This window comes from Chiloscyllium plagiosum, unplaced genomic scaffold (assembly GCF_037043375.1).
Source record: "Chiloscyllium plagiosum isolate Xiang-an unplaced genomic scaffold, Cpla_swu_hap1 HiC_scaffold_32, whole genome shotgun sequence".
Taxonomy (NCBI): Eukaryota; Metazoa; Chordata; class Chondrichthyes; order Orectolobiformes; family Hemiscylliidae; genus Chiloscyllium; species Chiloscyllium plagiosum.
In genome coordinates this window covers 17,763,239-17,774,508 of record NW_028270170.1, presented here as the reverse complement: position 1 = coordinate 17,774,508, position 11,270 = coordinate 17,763,239, and the positions used below count along the sequence as shown (strand labels likewise).

The following is an 11,270-nucleotide window of genomic DNA, read 5'->3' as shown; positions in this document are numbered from 1 at the left end:
TTGTACTTAAATGGCAGTTCAGTTAGTTTTGGGTTAATGGTAACCTCCAGAACATTTGATAATTCAGTGGTGTTAATACTAATGAATATCAGGGGGTATAGTTAGACTCTCTCTTGAAGCAGCTGAAGGTACTTGGGCCTTGGACACAACCATGAAGAAATTCTGCAGCAATGTCCTGGGACTGAAATCATTGGCTTTTCACAATCATAACCACCTTCCTTTGTACCAGGTATGACTCTAAACAATGGAGAGCTTCTTTGATTCCCATTACCTCCAATCTTTCTACTGCTCCTTGATGCTTCAATCAGTTAAATGCGACCTTGATATCAAAGGCACTTCTTCTTGACGTCAACTATTTAATTCATGTTTGCAGCAAACCTGTAATGAAGTAAAGGGCTGAATGGCCTTGGCAGAACCCAAACTGAATGGGAAACACAATATATAAGGGTCAGAGGGCAGGTTATTGCATAACGAGATGTTAGGTCAGATGATCAAAAACATGGTGTTGAAGGAGGAAATATATGTTTTAATTTTCAACTGTTACACATCATTTGAAATGGAATAATCTCTGGCTATACTCCAGAGAAGTTCATTGCAGTTATCTAAACACAAACTACATCGGAGTGGGTAGAATTCACTGGGTTCTTCTCTTTCCTTGAGCCAGTATAAAAACTTTAATAAGCTATTTAACAAAAGGTAATTGGAACTGTGGCTTTCTTTTCCTGTGATCCATTCATCACAATACTTGTAAAAGCAAATAATTAAACCTTAAAACAACTTAACAGTTCAGTGGAGAATGTCCTTTAATTCATTTGCTCAGCTGGGCTCGACTGGATGCTAAACTTACCGATTAGTAAGTTTAAACTATCTAATTACACTAAGTTCATTTCACTACAGCCTTGGGAGCCAGAATATATTAAATGTTATGACAAGGCGTACAATATGAAAAATATCCCACAGCATTGCAAAGAATAGAATCAATGAGAAAGGGATGAGTATGAATGTCATTGGCAATTAATAGTGATAGGTTGAAGAAAATAATCCTATTGGAGGATGGGAAGAACTTACTGGGGGAAGGAAAGTGTTGATAGGTTTATACCTTTGCAAGCCACAGCTGAAATTACTTTCCGCATTTAATCTTCATCCAAGAAAATTACAGGACTTGTTGTATATTTGTCATTTTGCTATATATTTCACCTGATTTCTTCCAAACAACGCAGAGATGACACCAGCTGTAAGTCTGCACAGGTTTATTTATAATATTTAAAACACCTCTTTCTATCCATGCTAGCATCTTGCCTCTGATACCATGGGCCCTTATCGTACTCAGTAGCCTCCTGTGCAGCACCTTGTCAAAGGCCATCTTGAAGTCTAGGTAGATCCTAGGATTTCTGCGGACACGTTCACAGCTCAGACTTCACAGGTTTGTCTGGAAGCTACTTTTGATTTGTTTTATCAACTTCTTGTGCTCGACTTCAGCAGAAGCGTCCTGAAAATCTAAATATATCACATCATCTAGTTTGCCCCTTTATCAACTCTTGTTAGCAACATCATCAAAAACACCTCTATCAGGTTTGTCATAAATCCAATTTCTATTTACAATATATCTTTAATCTAAAGTGAAATAGAGTAATGAAGAGAGTTACATGATGTACTATAAGTTCTGCCTGACAACAATCTTGTTTCCCAGGTAATTTAGATTATTAGTTAGTTAAGTAACATTTAATTAATGTTGCTTTTGCTTGTTACAGTAAAGGTCTTAAAACTTGAAAATTTGTCATATGATTCCTTTACATTGGTCAGTGGAATTTAGATCTCTTTCTCGAAGTGATCAGTCTTGATGAGGATGATAACAAAGAAATCCACGTGATACCTGCCTTTCTCCCATATTTCTTCATATCTTTAGTGATCACAAATCTATTGATCTTAATTTTTAAATTAAAACCTGATCTAACATCAATGGTTGTTTGTGGGAGAGCATTCCAAATTTCTACCACCCTTTGTGCACACACTTGTTTCTTAATTTCTCTTTTGAGAGGCCTGGCTCCAATGTTTAGGCTATTGCCCGTAATCTTCGACTCCCCAACGAGCTGAAATAGGTTTTTTCTCTATCTGTTCCCCTGAATATCTTTTAAATTTTTCTTTTAATTCTCTGAGCCTTCTAAATTCCAGAGAATGGAAACTTGTTTGTGTAATGGCTTCCCATAATTTCACCCTGGGAGTCCAGTTCTCATTATTGTATACACAGATCTACCTTACAGATCCCCTGATCCTGCAATGCTCTATCCTGCAGAAGCTGATATTCCTCCTGCTTAATGTCCACACCTTCCTCCTCACAGATGGCTTCCATTCTCCAGTTCTTCAGAGTCCATCTGCAGAGCCAAATCCAAGCTTCAGAACATTATCTTCAGGAGGCCTATTATCTGCTCCATGACAACCTTAGTTGAAGAATGGGCTGCATTGCATCTACACTTAGTATCCATCAGGGGCCTGTGTAATGTGGAGTCATGTGATGTGTAGTGGCTTTTTATATGATGGAACAATGAGGTATACCAAAATACCTCAATTGGTGAAAGCAATTGAACTGGCAGGAAAGTAACCACTGAGAGTTTATTTTATAGCTACACTTGATATGGCATTTATGATCTGACTTGGAAACTATGTTGCTGATGTCAATAGGATATAACAGCACATTTGGTTACATCCAATCAGCAATTATTAGTTATCTTCATCTTCTCTTATGCTTCCATTGATTTTTTTTGCTCTCCCTGCCCCTTTCAGCGTTCACACTTCAGTTGTATTCCCAGGTTTTAAATATTATAAATAAACCTGCTGTCTCAAAGATTTTGTAACTAAAACAAAACTATGTTCATGTTATCATTATACAACACGTTAATGTGCAATTACACAATCATTCCCAGTATTTTCCACATTTTTCGAGTAATGTAACTTCCTGCCTAAGTAACACAAGACAGCATTAAAATCCAAATGGGAATACATAGATTTCACAGCCCTGGATAGATTACACCTGTGAGCATTTCTGCATGGCATAAATTAGAAAGAATATATTGGCCTTAGGTGCAACAAGCTAGACAGGACTTAGTTCCAACAGAGGTGAAATGGTGCAGTGATCACTCATTGACTGTAAATTGGTTGCTGCTCTAAAGACCATTATCTTTGCCAAGAAGAATTTTTATTTGTTTTTTTTTGCTTTATTTTTGCTGCTGCTGACTAAAAGTGAGTTTTCAACCAATAGAAATTTTTCCAGAATTTGATGGTCCCTCATTGAACAATAAGAAGATTTTAGGTTGCACTGAGCATTGGGGAAAGAATAGCGCTCAGTTAGACCGGGTGCTGAGATGGGACGGTTCTAAGGATGGCTAACCTGTGTTGCCTGATTCTTAAATAACTATATATTTATAAATGTGAATGTGTATTTGCAATGAATTGTTAGCTTTGCTACCCGTGTGCCCTGAAAAGCATTTCATTTTAGTTCCCCTGCCACTACGTGCATTGTGAAGGGCAACTCCTGGCTGGCACCTCTTGCTGGGTGGAGGAGGAACCCCAGGAGATCCCAGCGGTGGCAGTACTTTGACCTTTGCTGAAGGAAGATAGTATGAGCAGGGTTCCATTGAGGTGTGGTACAAAAGTCATGAGGTGAACTTAGGAGAATAGTTTGAGAAATCTTCCTTGGGTTTACAGAGAGAAACTGTTCATGAAACTCTTTGAGAAATTGACACTTTGCTGATGTCAGGTAAAATTCAGCCCAATGTTTCAGTGAGTAACCAACACATTAACCAAATTAAAAAATAACATCTGATCTATCAAACCAGATTTCAGTCTGGGATCTCATTTGTCCAGTAATACCATCAGCCGCGATAATAACAGGGGTAATATACTTTAGTAAAAACAAAATGTATTTGCACTTATAATTTTGAATGGTTTAGTGATATGCATTAGCAGAAGGATTTTGGTATTCAGGTCAAAAGGCATTAAAAAGAGAGGAAAAGACATGATAAAATGGTAACTAAATAGTAGGTTTCACAAGGTATAGAGTACAGAATGTATTGGTGCAGTTTTGAGCACGAAGCTACAGTCTATATACTTAAAAATAAAGGACTCTGAATGGATTTGCTATAATGCCTTCTGGTATGATCTAGTACACATACAAAGGTGATTTGCTTTCATTAGAATGCAAATAGGACCTTAACATTGTTTCAACCTGACTCTTTTTCTGACTAAGGTGAACTTACAATTTTGTTATGACTCCAGATGAGATTCAACAAATTGTCAAGCTTCTGGATGGTGAGGGATGAACAGACCTCCCTTTTTTACTCACTATCCACCCATGAATCGTTGGTTGGTTGCAATGAGGTGAATTTAGAACTGATCCCTTCCGTTATGGATTTCTTTCACCAAGACCCAAACAAACGTATGTTTTGAAAATGGTCCAATTTAACTAGGATTTCTGGAATGAATAAAAAGAGCGAGTCTAGTGAGATGTGAGAAGAAATAGGAACAATATTCACATTTACATAGATTATAAATAAGGTGTTCCCAAAAAATGCATTCTATGGCATGAATAAATAGTGTGGAATAGTGAAAGACTCAGCTGGTTACATAAATAAGGAAGAGCTCATCATTTCTGAATGGTGAAAGCTGGTTAACACACACATAGATACAAGTCTACATTTAAGGGAATCTATGTGGATTTTGCAGGGGCATCTCAGTCGGACATTCTTCAACCAACACCACCAAAAGGAGGTTAGCTGGTCATTGGTTCATTTACTGTATTTGAGAATTTTGGCCCTCTCCGATATTTGCTGGCATGAAATTAAAGACTGAAATTCATTAATGCAAAGCACTAAAGACGTTCAGAGGATGCAATGGATATTCCAAAAATGCAAATGCATTCTTTATTCCTGTCACTCAACTGTTTGGTTTCCTGATGAAGGGCTTTTGCCTGAAGTGTCGATTCTCCTGCTCCTCGGATGCAGCCTGACCTGCTGAGCTTTTCCAGCACCACGCTCTCGACTCTAATTTCCAGCATCTGCTGTCCTCACTTTTGCCTCGTTCAGTTTTGACTGAGTTTGGGGATTCATGATCTGAGGAATCCCAAAAGTGAAGTTGCATTTGTAGTTTGAAAGCGATAGTACTTCAGAACAGAGCACCACATTGAATAAGAGTCACGAAAGGCAAATTATCCAGTGAATGGCAATAAACACTAGTTTACCATCCCAAGGAGACCAACTTAATGTGATGCAGACATTCTGTTAGTACATGGGTCTTTGGTGATGTTATTAGATTAGATTCCCTACAGTGTGGAAACAGGCCCTTCGGCCCAACTAGTCCACACTGACCCTCCGAAGAGTACCCAGACCCATTTCCCTCTGACTAATGTACCTAACATTATGGGCAATTTAGCATGGTCAATTCACCTGGCCTACACATCTTTTGACTGTGGGAGGAAACCAGAGCACCCAGAGGAAACCCACACAGGCACAGGGAGAACATGCAAACTCCACACAGACAGTCGCCCAAGGCTGGAATTGAACCTGGGACCCTGGTGCTGTGAGGGAACAGTGCTAACCACTGAGCCACCATGCTCTATTAGTTCAGCATGTTTTGAAAATATGGAGGAAGGTGGAATTGAGGATCCCAAAATGAATAGGTTTGAACTGGGGGAATATGAAAATGAAAAGCACTTCATCCAACTCACCTCAAACCTGCCCACCTGTTGTTTTAACGGAGATAGTCCATGGAGCAGGATATCAACCCAATCCTGGGAGGCAGGCTGTTCATCTTAATACTCTGATGAGTACCTGTACCTCTAATATTTAGTTTATGCCTATACCCACCCAGGTATAGGAATTTAGAAGAATGAGGGGAGATCAAATTGAGGTATTTAAAATGATAAAAGGTATGGATAAAATATATGTGGAATGAATTCCTCCTCTTGTGGGGCATTCTGGGACAAGAAGTCATAGTCTTAGGATAAGAGGTAGCAAATTTAAAACAGAGTTGAGGAGAAACTACTTCTCCCAAAGGGTTTTGAATCTGTGGAATTCATTACCTCAAAGTACGGTGGATGATGGGACAGTGAGTAAATTTAATGAGGGGTTAGACAGATTTTTAATTGTTAATGGGTTGAAGGGAGTATGGAGAGAAGGCAGGAAAATTGGGATCAGGAGCATATCAGCAATGATTGAACAGCGGAGCAATCTCGATGGGACACCCAGAACACGCAGCCGGGAGGACACTGCTATTCCGGGAGGAGACCACCACGCTGGGCTACTGGAATACTGGGCTGGGATCCTCTGCAGAAGAAGACCGCTATGCTGGGCAAAGACACTACTTCCGGATGAGACCACTATGTCGGGCCGCTGGAATACCTGGAAGCTGGTGCCGAAAAATACTTACACATGGGGACAGGACCACTACACCGGGATGAGACCACCATGTTGGGACACGGCCATCACACTGGGACATGGCCATCTCACTTGACATGGACATCGCACTGTGACATGGCCACCACATTGGAACATGGCCATCACACTGGGACACAGGCATCACACTGGGACACGGCCATCACACTGAGACACGGACATCACACTGAGACACGGACATCACACTGAGACACGGACATCACACTGGGACACGGGCATCACACTGAGACACGGGCATCACACTGAGACACGGACATCACACTGGGACACGGGCATCACACTGAGACACGGGCATCACTCTGGGACACGGGCATCACACTGAGACACGGACATCACACTGTGACATGGACATCACACTGGGACACGGGCATCACACTGGGACACGGACACCACACTGAGACACGGACACCACACTGGGACACGGCCACCACACTGGGACACGGCCATCACACTGTGACACAGCCACCACACTGGGACAGAGCCACCACACTGGGACAGAGCCACCACACTGGGACACGGACACCACACTGAGACACGGACACCACACTGGGACACGGCCACCACACTGGGACACGGACACCACACTGGGACACGGCCACCACACTGGGACACGGCCATCACACTGTGACACAGCCACCACACTGGGACAGAGCCACCACACTGGGACAGAGCCACCACACTGGGACACGGACACCACACTGAGACACGGACACCACACTGGGACACGGACACCACACTGGGACACGGCCATCACACTGTGACACAGCCACCACACTGGGACACGGGCATCACATTGGGACACGGACATCACACTGGGACACGGACATCACACTGGGACACGGCCATCACACTGTGACACGGGCATCACACTGAGGCATGGACACCACACTGAGACACAGACATCACACTGAGACACAGACATCACACTGGGACACAGACATCACACTGGGACACAAACACCACACTGGGACACGGCCATCACACTGTGACACAGCCATCACACTGGGACACGGCCATCACACTGGGACACGGACACCACACTGTGACACGGCCATCACACTAGGACATGGTCACCAACTGGGACACGGCCATCACACTGTGACACGGCCACCAACTGGGACACGGGCATCACACTGTAACATGGACACCACACTGGGACATGGACACCACACTGAGACACAGACATCACACCGGGACACGGACACCACACTGAGACACGGACACCACACTGAGACACGGACACCACAATGTGACATGGACACCACACTGGGACACGGACACCACATTGAGACACGGACACCACACTGGGACATGGACACCACACTGGGACCCGGACGCCACACTGGGACACAGACACCACACTGGGACACAGACACCACACTGGGACACGGACACCACACTGAGACATGGACACCACACTGGGACCCGGACACCACACTGGGACACGGACACCACACTGAGACACAGACACCACACTGGGACACGGACACCACACTGGGACACGGCCATCACACTGGGACACGGCCACCAACTGGGACACGGCCATCACACTGGGACACGGACACCAACTGGAACACGGGCATCACACTGGGACATGGACACCACACTGGGACACGGACACCACACTGAGACACAGACACCACACTGGGACACAGAAACCACACTGGGACCTGGACACCACACTGGGACCCGGACACCACACTGGGACCCCGACACCACACTGAGACACAGACACCACACTGAGACACAGACACCACACTGAGACACAGACACCACACTGAGACACGGACACCACACTGGGACACGGACACCACACTGGGACACGGACACCACACTGAGACACGGACACCACACTGGGACACGGACACCACACTGGGACACTGACACCACACTGTGACACGGACATCATACTGGGGCAAGGAAACCACACTGGGACACGGACACCACACTGGGACATGGCCATCACAGTGGGACACGGCCATCACACTGGGACACGGACATCACACTGGGACATGGCCATCACACTGAGACACGGCCACCAAACTGAGACACCGCCACCAACTGGGACACGGCCACCAACTGGGACACAGGCATCACACTGTGACATGGCCATCACACTGAGACACAGACATCACACTGGGACACGGCCATCACACTGGGACACGGATACCACACTGGGACACGGCCATCACACTGGGACACAGACATCACACTGTGACACGGACATCACACTGGGACATGGCCATCACACTGGGACACAGACATCACACTGTGACACGGACATCACACTGGGACACAGCCATCACACTGTGACACGGACACCACACTGGGACACAGACACCACACTGGGACTTAGCCATCACACTGAGACACGGCCACCAACTAGGACACAGGCATCACACTGTGACACGGCCATCACACTGGGACACGGACACCACACTGAGACACGGGCATCACACTGCGACACAGCCATCACACTGTGACACGGACATCACACTGGGACACGGCCATCACACTGGGACACAGACATCATACTGTGACACGGACATCACACTGAGACACAGACATCACACTGGGACACGGACACTACACTGGGACACGGCCATCACACTGGGACACGGTCATCACACTGGGACACAGCCGCCACACTGCGACACAGCCATCACACTGGGACACGGTCATCACACTGGGACATGGCCATCACACTGCGACACAGCCATCACACTGAGACACAGCCATCACACTGGGACACAGCCATCACACTGGGATACGGTCATCACAATCACTCATTGCCACAGAAGGCTGTGGAGGCCAGGTCTTTGAGTGGATTCAAGACATAGATTCATTCTTGATTAGTAAGGAGATCAAGGGTTATGGGGAGAAACATATCAGCCATTATTGAATGACAGAGCAGATTCGATGGGCTGAATAGCCTTCTTCTGCTCCTGTCTGTTTTGGTTTTATGACTGCATCCTGGACCCTGAAGCATGTTCCGTACTTTGATACAATGACGAATCCTCAATTTCAACTCCACTTTCACTCTCCATATCCCTCGATTCCCAGAGAGATACAACATTGGGCAACATTGTAGACAACATTGATGACAGCATAAAATTACAAAAGGAAATTGCTGGTTTAGATAAATATGCAACATTGTGGCAGGTGGATTTTAACATAAGCAAGTGTGAGGTTATTCGTTTCAGAGTGAAAAAGGATAGTTCAGGGTAATTTTTGGAAGGCACCAAATTAAATAGTGGGCAACCAATGAGATTTGGGGATTCATATGTATATCTGTTTCAAATGCCACAAACAGGTGCAGAAAATAGTCAAAAAGGCTAATGGAACGTTGGCCTTCACACCTGCAGTGCCAGAGTATAGGGATGCAGAGACTATACCGCTGTTATACAAAACCCAGTTAGACCCCACTTTGAGTACTATGAGCAGATCTGGATATTACACCAAGGAAGGATGTTTTGGGTCTGTAGGGAATTCATTGCAGGTTTACAAGGGTGATAACTGCACTTCAGGGCTTAAGTTCTGAGGAGAGATTAAGCCTTTGTTCACTCGAATTTAGAAGGTTACGGAGTGGTCTAATCGAGGTCTATATGATATTGCCAGGGAAAGGTAGGGTAGATAAAGATGAACTATTTCCGCTGGTTGAGGATTCTAGAATCAGGGGCATAGTCTAAGGACTATGGCTAGGCCATTCAGGAGAAATGTTAGAAAGCACTTTACCCATGGAGATTTGAAACACTCTTCCTCAGATAGCGGTCAATGCTAATTCAATTGTTAAATTTAATCTGAGATAGATTTTTATTAAGAAAGGGTATCAAAGGATTATGGGCCCAAGGCAGCCAAATGGAGTTAGGCCATAGATCAGCCATGATCTTATTGAATGGTGGAGCAGGTGAAAGGGGCTGAATGGTTGACTCTTGTTCCTATGTTTCTAGGACAATTTGTTCATTAACAAAGAGGATGTTTTCAATACATTAACCTCTGCTTGAAAATGTATAAGCTACTCTCAATGCTTGGCAAACAACAATTTGTCTTAAATGTCTATTACCCCAGATAAATTCTGAAGAAGTCAGTGGCCTCGCAATGTTGTTTGAACCTCCCCCCTCCCAACTTGAAGCCAAGTTGTAGTTGTTGTGGGTATGCTCACCGAGCTGGGATGTTGGTTTGCAGACATTTCACCCCCTCTCTAGGTGACATCCTCAGTGCCGTGGAGCCTCCTGTGAAGCGCTGCTGTTCCTGTGTCGGTTGGAATTTGTTTGGTTTCGTTCCCTCTGCTTCCGGTTGTTCGTTGAAGTTGTCGCTATGTTGGGCCTAGGTCAATGTGTCTCTTCGGGGAGTCCGTGGATAAGTGCCATGCTTCTAGAAATTCTCTGGCTGTCCTCTGTTTGGCTTATCTTATTATTTGTCCCAGTTGAATTTGTGGTCCTTATCGCCTGTGAGTATACCTGATAAGGACAGCTGGTCATGGCGTTTAGTGGCTATATTAGACCCACTTTCTTTGAAGCCAAGTGATATGTGAAAACAGTTGTAAATATCATTACTAAAACTCGATAGCTCATGAAATGAATAATACACCTGATGGTTTGCAAACTATTAGTGCTTAGCAACATTTTATGATTAGAATTTCAGATTCAGGATCCAAAATTACACATTTGTTCAAAAATATGGATTTTGTGCTGTCCAAATTTCACAGGGGTACACAAAACCTAAATACAAATCTGACTCTTACTGAACCACTCCCAGATTTGAACATTGACACCGCTTTGAGGGTCTCAGCAAATGAAATGCAGATTTATTGCTAAGTTTGTC

The 11,270-nt window shown here is 44.4% G+C and overlaps 1 long non-coding RNA gene across 1 annotated transcript; it reads right to left on the bottom strand.

Annotated features, from left to right (window-relative positions):
* Positions 1–246: 246 nt before the first annotated feature.
* On the bottom strand, positions 247–10,771 carry LOC148141774 (uncharacterized). Its single transcript, XR_015752439.1, has 3 exons — positions 10,609–10,771; positions 4,254–5,105; positions 247–378 (listed from the first exon to the last, which is right to left on the bottom strand). It is a non-coding gene; the product is annotated as an uncharacterized LOC148141774 (long non-coding RNA).
* Positions 10,772–11,270: the final 499 nt, after the last annotated feature.